This window comes from Puma concolor, chromosome D1 (assembly GCF_028749965.1).
Source record: "Puma concolor isolate L17-30 chromosome D1, mPumCon1.1.hap2, whole genome shotgun sequence".
Lineage (NCBI taxonomy): Eukaryota > Metazoa > Chordata > Mammalia > Carnivora > Felidae > Puma > Puma concolor.
Window position 1 is genome coordinate 44,732,068 of NC_141676.1, and position 15,360 is coordinate 44,747,427.

A 15,360-nucleotide genomic window follows, 5' to 3' on the forward strand; every position below is an offset into this window, starting at 1 on the left:
GTGATTTATAAGTTTAAATGCTGCCATTACCACCACCACCACCACCGACAACAACAGCAACAACAAAAAGCTTATATGGGGCACCTGAGTGGCTCAGTTGGTTGAGCATCCAACTCTTGTGTTTTTTTTCATGTTTAAAAAAATTTTTTTAAACATTTTATGTATGTATGTATGTATGTACATATTCATTCATTCATCTATTTATTTACATCCAAGTTAGATATAGTGCAATAATGATTTCAGGAGTAGATTCCAGTGATTCATCCCCTGTGTATAATACCCAGTGCTCATCCCAACAAGTGTCCTCCTTAATGCCCATCACCCATTTAGCCCATTCCCCCCGCCCACAAGCCCTCCAGCAACCCTCAGTTCTCTCTATTTATGTCTCTTATGTTTTGTCCCCCTCCTTGTTTTTATATTATTTTTGCTTCCCTTTCCTTATATTCATCTGTTTTGTATCTTAAAATCCTCATATGAGTGAACTCATATGACATTTGCCTTTCTCTGGCTGACTAATTTGACTTAACATAAAACCCTCCAGTTCCATCCACATAGTTACAAATGGCAAGATTTCATTGTTTTTGATTGCCGAATAATACTCCATTGTGTGTGTATACACACACACACACACACACACACACACATCTTCTTTATCCATTCATCCATCAATGGGCATTTGGGCTCTTTCCATACTTTGGCTGTTGTCGATAGCTGAGTGTCCAACTCTTGATCTTAGCTCAGGTCATGATCTCACGGTTCATGACTTCAAGCCCTGCATTGGGCTCTGAGCTGGCAGAGTGTAACCTGCTTGAGATTCTATCTCTGCCTCTCCCCCGACTCAAAATAAATAAACTTAAAAAAAATTTTTTTTTAACCTGCAAAAACTCTCAATCCTATTTTGTGCAATTTTTGGACAGTTCTTCCACTAATTTATAATTTTTAAACACACATTTTGAATATAACTTAATGTTTGCCCAAACGGATAATCCAGTGGCTGTTTACAGTCAATATGTAAGAGTTAGGGAACAAACTTGCTAAAACGAGCAGACAGGCCCTTGTCTTGAAGCTGTGTTGTTTTCACTGACAATGCATATTATTAGGTATAATAATTATGGCTATAGGGTTATGGGTTAATAATTAGGTTATAACCATTATGATGGTGGTGAGCATGATACAGATCATGAATAGAGAAAGGTTTATGCTCTGTTGGCTAGGATTGCCTTGTGATTTTCATGTGCCTTAGGCATTTTTGCTTTTATTTTATAACTGTGTGTAATAAAGGCAAATACAACCCAGGCTGGATTCATTACTACATGTTCATTTTCATTCTTAAAGTTTTTTTTTTTACTTATTTGAAAATGAAAACATTTTTGTGGGCCACTAAGCTATGCCTGCTGTGTCTAATGGATATCAACCCTGTCCCACAGTCACCTCTTAGCACAAATTAGCTCTCTTTAGCTAAATTATTGGGTCTACTCTGTGCCTTTGCATTCAGTTCCTCAAATACACATTTTTACCTTATCATAACCATAGTATTTTAAACAATCATTACTTTTAAATATGTTCTAACAGCTGTTAAAGCTGATCTGTACCCCAAAGCTCTTCTTTTTAGGTCTCTGGACCACTTATTTTCTAAGTAAACTTTAGAACTCCTCTGTTTATCCCAAGAGAAAAATCCTCCTGAAGTTGCATTGTATTTGTAAGTTATCTCAAAGAGATAGGACATTTGTATAAAGACACAACAATGTGATGTTCCATTCCAGATTTAGGATAGCATGACCATGCTACAAAGAGGGTTCATGAGCAGTGGTGACAGAGGCAGGAAATAGGGGAAGAAGAGCCTGCAGTCTTCCGGGGTGAGCTCTGAACTCACCAGGGTGCTCAGTGAGGCTGGGACACGAGCTCCCATGAGTTAACATACTCCTAGCCCTGTAGGTCAAGTGCTAGTTTATTCTTTGCATTAGGGGAAAGGGGGTGCCCTTGGGCAAAGATTGAAAACCATCATTTAGCCGAACGTACCTTCTCCTAGGCGGATATTCTGAAGTGGCTGTAGCTTGGTAGCCCTTACTACCAGTCTTACATGTAAGTTTAACAAATTTTTTTCCCAAAAAAAAAATTGGGGGGAGAAATTCTTATCTTTATTATCAAGCCCAGCCTGCAGCTCCCCCACCCAAGCCTAGCCCACCCAAGGCAGACAGCTAGTAGGGGTCTGTATGTGAGACAAGAAGAGGTACCAGTTCTACTCAAAATGTGTGCACTAACTGGACTGGGGACAGAGCCTAGACAATCTGGATGGAGGGTGGGTCCTGTGGGGTCATGCCCCCAGCTGCCACTCCTGCCAGGACCACAGGAGCTTGTACCATCTGAGAGATGGGAGCCACGGGGACGCCCTCAGCGGCAAAACTGAACCAGGTGGCCCTGGGGCCAGCAGCTACAGTTTAGTGTTACCTTCCTTAATGCTGCTATTCAGCAGCTCAATGACTGGGGCTCTGCAGATGATGAGCAGTTTCGGTCCCAATGGGCCAGGGGAGGCTGCTCTGTCAGCCCTGGGGAGAGGGTTTCTACCTCCCAGATGTACTCCCCATCAGGCTGCTCGGCAACAGGATGTTTTGCAACCTCTGGCTGGTCTGCAGCATTTCCAGAACCACTGCTGGCCTCACTGTCACCTGCTCCCCAGGGCAGCATACCAGCAACTAAAACACATATAATATAAAATTCACTATTTAAATCATTTTAAGTGTACAGTTTAGCGATATTAAGTACATTCATGTTGTTGCACAACCATCACTGCTATCCATCTCTAGAACTCTTTTCATCTTGCAAAACTGAAACTTTGTATCCATCAAACAGTAACTCCCTATGAACTCCTCTTCCCAGCCCCTCACCATTCTAACTTTTCTTTCTCGCTTTCTTTCCTTTCCTTTCTTTCCTTTGCCTTCTTTTCTTTTCCTTCCTTCCTTCCTTCCTTCCTTCCTTCCTTCCTTCCTTCCTTCCTTCCTTCCTTCCTTCCTTCCTTCCTTCCTCTCTCTCTCTTTCTTTTATGTTCTTTTCTTTCTGTTATTTCCCCCTTTTCTCTCATGCCCCATGCTTTGAAAACTACCATTCTACTCTACTACTAAGAATTCAGCTTTTTTTTCTGCTCAAGATTCCATATATAAGTGAGACCATGCAATACTTGTCTTTCTGAGTCTTGATCATTTCACTCAGCTTTATAATGTCCAGATTCATCCATATTTTTGCAAATGGCAAGGTTTCCTTTTTCTTAAAGGCTAAGTAATATTTTACTGTATATATGACCACATTTTCTTTATTCATCCATTGAAAGACATTTAGGTTGTTTCCATATCTTGCCTATTGTGAATAATTTTGCAGTGAACGAACATGAGAGTGCAAATACCTCTTTAAGGTAGCAATTTTATGTCCTTGGATATATATTCTAAGTGGGATTGCTGGATCATATGGTTGTTCTCTTTTTAATTTTTCAAGGAATATCCATACTGCTTTTCATAATGGCTGTATCAGTTAACATTCAGCAGTATATAGGGGTTCCCTTTTTTCCACATCCTTACCAAAACTTCTCTTTTCACTTTTTTATATTAGCCATCCTAACAGGTGTGAGGCAATATCACTTTGTGGTTTTCATTTGGTTTCCTGCTGATTAGTGACTCTGAACATCTTTTCACACACCTTTTGGCCATTTGTCTTCTTTGGGAACATGTCTGTTCAATCCTGCCCATTTTTACTTTTCAAGTGTTTTTTTTTAAGTTTATTTATTTTGAGAGACAGAGAAAGAGAGCATGAGCAGGGGAGGGGCAGAGAGAGAGAGAGAGGGAGAGAGAGAGAATCCTAAGCAGTCTCTGGACTGCCAGTGGAGAGCCTGATGTGGGGCTCAAACCCACAAACCATGAGATCGTGACCTAAGCTGAAATCTAGAGTCAGACACTTAACTGACTGAACCACCTAGGCGCCCCACTTTGCCCATTTGTTAAATTGGGTTATTGGTTTTTTGCTACTGAGTTGTAAGAGTTCCTTATGTTTTAGATACGAATCCCTCACTGAATGTATGATTTGCAAAAGTTTTCTCTCATTTTATAGATTGCTTATCAAGACCAATGTCAAGGAGTTTTTCCCCATGTTTTCTTCTAGAAGTTTTACAGTTTTAGGTCTTAAGTTTAAGTCTAATCTTTTTTTGATTGGATTTTTGTATGTTGTGTAAGGTAGGGATCGAATTTCGTACCTTTGCATGTGGATATCCAGTTTTCACAACATCGGTTACTGAAGAGGCTGTCCCCTTTCCCCGCTATGTATTCTTGATACCTCTGTCAAAAATCATTTGACTGTGGAAACTTTGTGTTGTGTGGAGCAGTGTTAGCCCCGCGGTCAGCCTTTTACGGGTCTTCAAGCCTTGAGTCTGTCTTTTCCTCAAGATGAATGATAAGCCAGACTTGTCCAAAGTGGAGAAGCTTGACAGGTCAAAATGGAAGAAAATGAAACTAAAGAAAAAAATACTCTTTCCTCAAAGGAAACTATCTAGCAAGAGAAAGAGTTGTTGAAACATCATAAAATGGGGATCCTTGAAGAGCAAATTCAGCATTGCCTGAATGTTTGGTTTGGGGCTTGTTTTTTTTGGTAAACCTATGTGTTTGTAGAGATTGTAGGCACCTTCTGATGTCTTCTTACTTACCCTTACTCCTTGGCTAAGAGGTCAGGAGTAGCCAGTGTTCCCTTATGTTTGTTTTTAAAATTTCCATTGGTGCATAAACTCCAGCTGGCAAATGCTATCAATAATCTCAGCATTGATGACTTTTGTGTGTGAAGTTCTTTCACCCCCTACGGGATAAGCCACTTTTAACCTTCTGCATTGGGTGCCTCCATTGTTCCATAAACTTCATGATGTGGCATGTGTTTATAGCTTCTCACAGTTTATTTTCATTTCTAATGTACCCACAAAATAATAAACATAATCCAAAAATTATTTGTGCATGATTTTATTTCTGGGTTCTCTATTCTGTTCCATTGATCTATGTGTCTATTTTTATATCAATACCATACTGTTTTGATTACTATAGCTTTGTAATATAGTTCAAAAGCAGGAAGTGTGATGTCTCCAGCGTTGTTCTTTTTGCTGAAGATTGCTTTAGCTCTTTGAGTCTAATTTTGTTCCATTAAATTTTAAGATTTTTTTTTCTAATTTTTGTTTCTATTTCTGTTAAAACTGCTATTGGAATTTGGACAAGTATTGCGTTGAATCTGTAGTTCATTTTGGCTGTATAGACATTTTTTTAAAAAAATTTACTCCACCATTATTTTTTTTTTAATTTTTTTTTCAACGTTTATTTATTTTTGGGACAGAGAGAGACAGAGCATGAACGGGCGAGGGGGCAGAGAGAGAGGGAGACACAGAATCGGAAACAGGCTCCAGGCTCTGAGCCATCAGCCCAGAGCCCGACGCGGGGCTCGAACTCACGGACCGTGAGATCGTGACCTGGTTGAAGTTGGACGCTTAACCGACTGCACCACCCAGGCGCCTCAATTTTTTTTAAGTTTATTTATTTTCAGAGAGAAAAAGAGAGTACAAACAGGAGAAGGGCAGAGAGAGGGAGAGAGAGAGAATCCCAAGCATATTCTGCATTGATAGCTCAGAGCCCACTGTGGGGCTTGAACTCATGAACCATGAGATCATGACCTGAGCTGAAACCAAGAGTCAGACGCTTGAGCCACCCAGGTGCCCTGGCATCCCGGATCGATAGACAATTTTTTTTTCTTTTTTTCTATTTTTGTTTTATTTAATTTACATCTAAGTTAGCATATAGTGCAACAATGATTTCAGGAGTAGATTCCTTAATGCCCCTTACCCATTTAGCCCATCCCCCCTCCCTTAACCCCTCCAGCAACCCTCTGTTCTCTATATTTAAGAGTCTCTTATGTTTTGTCCCTCTCCTTGTTTTTATATTATCTTTGCTTTCCCTTATGTTCATCTGTTTTGTATCTTAAATTCCACAAATGAGTGAAGTCATATGATATTTGTCTTTCTCTGACTAATTTCACTTAGCATAATAATACACTCTAGTTCTATCCACATAGTTGCAAATGGCAAGATTTCATTCTTTTTGATTGCCAAGTAATACTCCATTGTATATATATGTACCACATCTTCTTTATCCATTCATCCATCGATGGACATTTGGATTCTTTCCATACTTTGGTTATTGTTGATAGTGCTGCTATAAACATTGGGGTGCATGTGCCCCTTTGAAACAGCACAGCTGTATCCCTTAGATATAGACCTAGCAATGCAATGTCTGGGTTGTAGGGTAGTTCTATTTTTAATTTTTTGAGGAACCTCTATCCTGTTTTCCAGAGTGGCTGCAGCAGTTTGCATTCCCACCAACAGTGCAAAAGGGTTCCTCTTTCTCTGCATCCTCGCCAACATCTTGTCATTGCCGGAGTTGTTAATGTTAGCCATTCTGACAAGTGTGAGGTGGTATCTCAGTGTGGTTTTGATTTGTATTTCCCTGATGATGAGTGATGTGGAGCATTTCTTCATGTGTCGGTTGGCCATCTGGGTGTCTTCTTTGGAGAAGTGTCTATTCATGTCTTTTTCCCATTTCTTCACTGGATTATTTGTTTTTTGGGTGTTGAGTTGGATAAGTTCTTTAGAGATTTTAGATACTAACCCTTTATCTGATATATAATTTGCAAATGTCTTCTCCCATTCTGTTGGTTGCCTTTTAGTTTTTCTGATTGTTTCCTTCACTGTGCAGAAGCTTTTTATGTTGATGAGGTCCCAATAGTTCATTTTTGCTAGACATTTTTAAAATATTAATTCTTTCAATCCATAAACATAGGATATCTGTTCATTTATTTGTGTCTTCCTCAATTCTTTTCATTAGTGTTTCACAGTTTTTAGTGTAGTTTTGTAGTTTAGTGGTTTCAATATCTTTTACCTATTTGGTTACATTTATTCCTAAGTATTTTATTCTTTTTGATGCTAGTGTACAGGGGATTTTTTTTCTTAACATCTTTTTTGTGTAGTTTATTGTTAGAATATAGAAACACAATTGATTTTTGTGTATTGATTTTATATCCTGTATCTATTGAATTCATTTATCAGTTCTAACAGTTTTTTTGATGGAGTCTTTAGAGTTTTCTATATAAGATTATGTCATCTGCAAGCAAACAGTTTTACTTCTCACTTTCTGATTTGGATGCTTTTATTTCTTTTACTTGAAATGCTCTGGCTATGAATTTCAGCACTATTTTGATTAGAAGTGCTGAAAGTGGGCACCTTTGTCTTGTTCCTGATAATAGATGAAAAGCTTTCAGCTTTTTGCCATTGAGTGTCATGTAAATGACAGAGTGGGCTTGTCATACATGGCCTTTTTTTTATGTTGAGGTTGATTCCTCCTAATTTGAGAGTTTTTATCATGAAAGGATGTTGAATTTTGTCAAAAATTTTTCTGCATCTATTGAGATGATCATATGATTTTTAAAAACTATATGAATAAATAAAGATTTCTTTTTTTTTAATGTTTACTCATTTTTGAGAGAGACAGAGACAGAGTGCAAGCAGGGGAGGGGCAGAGAGAGAGGGAGACACAGACTCAAAAGCAGGCTCCAGGCTCTGAGCTGTCAGCACAGAGCCCATTGTGGGGCTTGAACTCATGAACTGTGAGATCATGACCTGAGCCGAAGTTGGGCACTTAACCAACTGAGCCACCCAGACACCCCTAAAGATTTCAATAAATACAATTACATAGACAATTATAAAATCTAGTTTTGTGGTAATAATGGTTTATAACTGAACTTTTTGTTTTCTACATGTTTTAGCAGGTCAATAAAACTTTTAAAAAGATTTTATTTTTAACTAATCTCTTCACCCAATGTGGGGTTCGAGCTCACAACCCTGAGATCAAGATCACATGCTTTACCAACTGAACCAGTCAGGCGCCCCTCAGATTAATAATTTTTATTTATTTGTTTATTTACATTTATTTATTTTTGATAGAGACAGAGCACAAGTCAGGGAGGGACAGAGAGAGAAGGAGACACAGAATCCGAAGCAGGCTCCAGGCTCCAAGCTGTCAGCACAGAGCCTGACGGACGCGGGGCTCGAACTCACAAACCGTGAGATCATGACCTGACCCAAAGTTAGACGCTTAACCGACTGAGCCACCCAGGTGTCCCTTTATTTATTTTTTTAAAAAAGACACATTTATTCATCATCGTGATCAGATTATTACATTTAGCAATCAATAGCATGGGTGCAAAAAAAAAAAACTACATTAAAACCCTTTTTTGGAATGCTTTATACTTTCCGCAGAACAGAAACTAAAATAACCTCTTATGCAATTAGTCACAAATACAGCCCTTGAATTTTTGTCCATACACATGAGTATTGTCTAAAACATGTCTTCTTTGTAGCAGCTAGGCCCCACTACCACTGTGCTTGACTGAGCTCAAAACTCTGTTGTAACCTGTAGCTTCCCTGTCACTTCTCTGGCTCTCCTCTCCTGCTAAGCTCTGTTTCCTGGAAGTAATTAAAACCTTCTGCCACTCCCATAGCCACTGCTGCTGCTGGAACCACCATAGCCACCTTGGTTTCATGGTTTGGCAGAGTATTGGCCTCCACCACCATACGGGCCAGGGCTTCTGCCTCCAAAACTTCCTCCTCGTAGGGGCCCAAAATGTCAAGATTGATTGTTGTAATGACCAAAATCATTATAGCTTCCACCACCTCCACAGTTGCTTCCATCATTACCAAATCCGTTACAGCCGTCCCCACTGCACCTATCCACCAGCACCTCGACTACCACCAAGGCCACCTCGCCCACTGAAGTTTCCTCCACGGCCGGAGCTGTCATTCCCACCAAAACCACCTCTACGGCCACCACCAAAATTTCCAGAACCACTTCGACCTCTTTGGCTGGATGAAGCACCAGCCATCTGTTGCTAAATAGAGGTTTCCTTACTTCACAGTTGTGGCCATTCACAGAAATGTGGCCATTTCTGAATGACAGTCTTGTCTACAGAGTCATGGTTGCCAAATGTTACAAAAGCAAAGCCTCTCTTTTTGCCACTGCCTCAGTCGGTCATGATTTCAATCACTTCAGTTTTCCCATGCTGTTCAAAATAATCTTTTAGGTGATGTTTTTCAGTGTCTTCTTTAATGCTACTGACAAAAATCTTTTTCACAGTTAAGTGGGCACCAGGTCTTTGAGAATCTTCTCTCGAGACAGCCCTCTTTGGTTCTACAACTCTTCCATCCACCTTGTGTGGCCTTGCATTCGTGGCTGCGTCCACCTCTTCCACAGTGGCATGCACACGTGACAAACCCAAAGCCTCTGGAGCACTTGGTGTTGGGATCTCTCATTACCACACAGTCCGTAAGCATTCCCCACTGCTCAAAATGGCTCCTCAGAGTCCCATTGGTTGTTTCAAAGCTCAAACCTCCGATGAAAAGCTTCTGCAGCTGTTCAGGCTCTTTGGGAGACTCTGACTTAGACATGATGGCGGTGGGAGGGGAGACTTTCACAATGCTTACTCGGCGGCGTCCACGGGCAGAAAGACCAGATTAACAATTTAAAAATTTTATTTTTCTAAAAGCCAGTATTATTATAACAGTGTTTATCTCCACATTTGGCTTTTTTTTTTAATAATTAAACAAACTAATACATTTAAACGAATTGTTCCTGTATGCTTTTGGACGCACACATATCAGGATGCAATGTTGTGACATCAACAACCAAACTTTGCTGTTAAAGAAGAGGTTAAACTGGTATAAATTCAAATTAGATTATAACCTTCAGATGTTAAATGTACCCTGCATGGTAACCCCAAAGAAAACTACTGTAGATTGATTATACACAAAAGGAAATGTGAAATTACACATTTCATTTAAAATTTAATCACAAAAGAAGACAGTAATTCAGAAAATGAGCAACAGAAGAGTTATAAGGCATTTAGAAAACAACAAAATTATACAAGTAAGTTTTTCTCTTATCAGTAACTATTTTAAATAGAAGTGGATTGAACTTTCCAACCAAAGGAGATTAGCTGAGTGGATAAAAACACATGATCCAACTATATGCTATCTACAAAAGATTCATTTTAGATCCCAAAACACAAATAGATTGAAAGTGAATATATGGAAAAATACTGCAGAAATAGTAACCAAAAGAGCAGGGATGTCTAAACTGATATCAGACAAATTATACATTATTTTTTAAATGCTTATTTATTTTTGAGAGAGTGCACATGCATGTGAGCAGGGGTGGGGGAAGGGCAGAGAGAGAGGGAGACAGGATCTGAAGTAGGCTCTGTGCTGTCAGCGCAGAGCGTGATGTAGGGCTCAAACTCATGAACCCTGAGATCCTGACCTCATGACTTGAGCCAAAGTCAGATGCTTCACTGACTGAGCCACCCAGGTGCTCCAAACCAAGTATACTTTATAAAGTTTCCAAAGAAACAAAAAAGAATATTACATGTTAATAAAACGCTCAGTACAGCAAATATATATAACAGTTGTAAATGTTTACATGTCTAATGACAGATCATCAAAATATGTGAAGTAAAAACTGACAGAATTCAAGGGAGCAATAGTTCTGCAATAATAGTCCAAGACTTTACTGTACCACCACTCTCAGTGTAGATGCAACAACCAGACAGAAGATAAGTAAGCAAATAGAGGGCTTACTAGAATAAACTAAGGTAGATCTCACAGACATCCATAGAACACTCTACCCAAGAACAGCATACGTATTCTTCCCAAGTGCACTTAGAACATTTTCAGGGTAGACCATATGTTAGGCCTCCAGTTAAGTCTCAGTAGCTTTAAGAAGACAGATACCATGCAAAGTGTCTTCTCCAGTCACATCAGAATGAAGTTAAAAATCAGTAACAAAAGAAAAACTGGAAAATTCACAAATTTGCTGAAATTAACATATCCTTAACCAACAAATGGGTCAAAATAGAAATCACAAGGGAAATTAGAAAATACTTAGAAGCGAATGAAAACACAACAAACTAAAATTTGGAACAGTGAGAACAGTGCTAAGGAACAAAGCTATAAATGCTTACATTAAAAAATCAGAGTGACATTAGCATCACGGTGGCATAAGACATTAGTCTTTTCTCTCTCCCTTTTTAAACAACTAATTAGACATTCATCCACAAGCAAAATTTCTCAGTAAGAAGTGTTGGACCCAGTTTAATATGCCAAGAGACCTGGATAACTCTTGCCCACCAGTACATCTAAAAACAGGCAGACAGATTTTGGATCTCGGTAAAGATTTTAGAGTCAGCAAAACTGCTGCACCCCCTCTCAGTGGCCAAGAAAAAAAGCCTGGAGAATGCTGACCTGGAAAGATATCCTTGGGTGAGAGAGAACTTATAGAGGTTCAGCCTGCCTGAAGGGAGATTCTAGAACACCACTAGAGCAGGAAAGATATGAGTTTGGTCATAGTGGAGAGGGAAGAACTCTGCCAGAGCCACCCTTCCAACCAAAAGAGACACTGCACAGGGCCACACTGTTCATCCATGGTGACCTCTCCTGTGGAGGAGGTAGAAATTGGTGAGTTCCTGGCTACCTTACTTGTGTGGTGGTGACTAGAGAAATCTGTTTGTATCCAACAACATGCAGCCCACTAAGGTGAGACCTCATGACTAAGGGGAGGCAAGACGAGTAAGAAGCAGATAAGAACATCAAAGTAATTCAGTTCCTGGTGACTACTTCAGGACTTCAGCATGAACTCTGCTGATAAGGCTCTGGGAGTACAACCACATTAAGATCTCCCCACTGGGTCCACAGGCACTCGTATGCCAACAGTACTAACGCACACCTCCCAACATGCACACGCATGTGCACACACACACTCTGTGACAAGATCCTTGTGTGCTCCCAAGTGCAATGGTAATAGAGGTCCAGTAATCAGAGTACTCTCAGGAAAATGGAACAGGGCTATGGACAAGGGAGAAACCACCACTTTTTGGAAAACCAAAGAGAGGCATCCAGCAGCAAGCCTGGTGACTTCTAAGAACAAGAAAAGATGTAAAAGCTTAAGAATTCTGCCACAAGAGGAAGAAAAAAGAGTGGGGCAGGTCTACTCATTCAAAAGCTGAGGAAAACCCACATATAGCAGCACCAATCAACAGTACCCCATATGAAGGCAACCAATAAAGATTTAAAGAAATGTCTACTACTTCAAGTAGCAATGTAAAAATATAAGGAACATGAAAAATCAAGGAAATATATCATCTCCAAAAGATATCAATAATCCTCAAGTAAAAGGTGTATAGTATGATCTAGTAGATAAAGAACTCAAAATAGCTACTTTTAAAAAAACTCAACAAGCTAATGGGGCGTGTGGGTGGCTCAGTCGGTTAAGTGTCCGACTTCGGCTCAGGTCATGATCTCATGGTTTCTGAGTTGAGCTCTGCATGGGGCTCTGCATGCAGAGCTCCGCGATCCAAGCCTGGAGCCTGCTTCAGATTCTATATCTCCCTCTCTGTCCTTCTCCCACTGGCACTCTGTGTTTATCTCTCTCAAAAATAAACATTTAAAAAACTTAAACTCAACAAGCTAAAAGAAGACTCAGACAATGCAATGAAACAGAAAAGAAAAGATAGAGAAAAGAAAAAGATCAATCTGAGTTCTTTTTTTCTTAAACGTTTATTTATTATTGAGAGACAGAGAGACACAGAGTGTGAGCAGGGGAGGGGGCAGAGAGAGGGGGAGACACAGAATCCGAAGCAGGCTCCAGGCTCTGAGCTGTCAGCACAGGGCCCGACATGGGACTTGAACTCACAAACTGTGAGATCGTGACCTGAGCCGAAGTCGGTCGCCTAACCAACTAAGCCACCCAGGCACCCCCTGAGTTCTTTATGAAAGAGAAATCATAAGAAGAACCAAACAAATTCTGGAACTGAGGAATTCAATGAATGAGATGAAGAATGTGATACAATAAAATAGAATGAAGAAATAGAATAAAAGATGCAGCAGACAGCATCTGTATTAGAGTATACTAGATTAAAGAATAAATGACTTAAAGGACAGGAGTTTTGAAATGACACAGAAGAGAACAAAGAAAAAAAGAGCAGAGAAAGCCTCATGATCTAAGAGAATCCATCAAAAGGACAAATACCAAAACAATCAGGATTCTAGAAGGAGAAGAAAAGGAGAAGGGGACAGAAAGTTTATTTAAAGAAATAGCTGAGAACTTCCCAAACTTGGAGAAAGACTTGAATATCCAATTTCAATGAAGCTAATAAATTACCATATTATCTAAATGCCAAAAGACCTTTCTCCAAAACACATTATAAGGAAACTGTTAAAAATCAAAGAGAAAGAAAGAATCCTAAACACACAGCCAGGGAAAAAAGTATAACCTCCAAAGAAACCCCCACTAGGCTATCAGTTGATTTCTCAGCAGAAACCCTTCAGGCCAAGAGAGAATGGAATGACATATTCAAAGTGTTTGGAAAATAAAAACTGCAACTAGAATACTCTATGCAGTGAAGTTATTCTTCAGAGATGAAGAAGGAATGACTTTCCCAGATAAACAAAAGCTGAGGGAGAAATGCTGAAAGAAGTTCTCAAAGCTGAAATGAAAAGACAATAATCAGAGACATGAAAACTTATGAAAGTACACAGCACACTGGTATAGGTGAAAAATACACAGGCCAGATTTAGAAACCTCTAAAATAGAATGGTTGGTCAGCCACTTAACTATAGAATAAAGGTTCAAAGAGTATTAAAAATAACTATAGTAACCACAATTTCTTAATGAATAGACAACATAGAAAGTAAGTGTGACATAAAAAGAGGGGGGGTAAAAGGTGGAGCCTTTGTAGGAGATTGAAGATAAGTTGCTATCGGCATAAAATGGAACATTTTATCTGTAAAATGGTTTATGTAAGCCTCATGGTAACCACAAAGCAGGAATCTAAGGTAGATTTACAAAAGAAAAACAGGAGAAGCAAAACATACCATCCTAGAATATCGACAGTTTACAGAGGTAGGCAGAAATAGAAAAAGAGCAATCCCAATACAAAACAAACAGAAAACAATAAGGCAAACATGGCATTACTAAGTCCTTACGTATCAATAATTACCTAAATATAAATGGATTCAATTCACCAGTCAAAAGGCACAGAGTGGCTAGATGGATTGAAAAAAAAAAAAAACAAAACAATATCCAACTATATACTACCTACAAGAGACTTACTTCAGTATTAAGGACACACATAATCTCAAAGTGAAGGTATGGAAAAATATATTCCATGCAGTGGTAACCAAAATAAAGCAAAGGTAGCTATACTTATATCAGAGAGTATAAACTTTTAAGCCAAAAACAATAATGAAACAAAATGATAAAAGGGTCAATTCATCAGGAAGATATAACAATTAATTATACACACTAGTATATACACATATACACAGTTAATATATACACATCCAATATCAGAGCAACTAAACATATTAAGCAAATACAAACATCTGAAGGGAGAAATGGACAACAATACCATATGAGTGGAACTTTAATACTCCACTTTCAGCAGTGGGTATGTCACCCAGACAGAAAGTCAACAAGGTAACAATGGACTTGAACCATACATTAGACCAAATGAGATTTGTAGATTGTTCCTTCCAATAGCAGAAGAATATACATTCTTTTTAAATGCACGCAGAATATTCTCAAGGAAAGATTATATGATAAGCGATAAAACAAGCCTCAGAAAATTTTAAAATATTAAAGTCATACCAAGTATCTTTCCTGACCACAATGGTAAGAAACTAGAAATCCACAACAGGGAAGCTGGAAAACCCACAAATATGTGGAAACTAAACAACACATTCTTGAACAACTAATGGGTTGAAGAAATCAAAGGGAAAATAAAAAATATTTCAGAACAAAAATGGAAATATAACATCCCCAACGGACCTATGGGATGATATGAAAGCACTTCTGGGATGGAGCTGTATAGCAATAAACACATATATTAAGAAATTAAATCTCAAATAGCAACCTAACTTTATACCTCAAGGAATTATAAAAAAAAAAAAAAAAGAAAGAAAGAAAAAATTAAGCCCAAATTTATCAGACGGAAAAAATAATAAAGATAAGAGTGGAAATAAATGAAATAGAAACCAGGAAAGTAATAGAAAATGTCAACAAAACTATAACTGATTTTTCAAAACGATAAACAAAATTGATAAACCCTAGCAAACCTAAGAAAAAAAGAGAGAAGACAAATTAATAAAAAATGGTTGATACTATCAAATTGATACTACCAAAATACATAGGATCAATACACAACTGCTATGAAGAATTATATGCCAACAAATAGATAACCTAGAAG

General features: G+C 38.6%; 2 pseudogenes; one reads left to right on the plus strand and one right to left on the minus strand.

Moving 5' to 3' along the window:
• The first annotated feature begins 4,427 nt into the window (after positions 1 to 4,427).
• On the plus strand, positions 4,428 to 8,592 carry LOC112865642 (thymosin beta-15A pseudogene; annotated as a pseudogene).
• Positions 8,265 to 9,529, minus strand: LOC112865418 (heterogeneous nuclear ribonucleoprotein A1 pseudogene; annotated as a pseudogene).
• Positions 9,530 to 15,360: the final 5,831 nt, after the last annotated feature.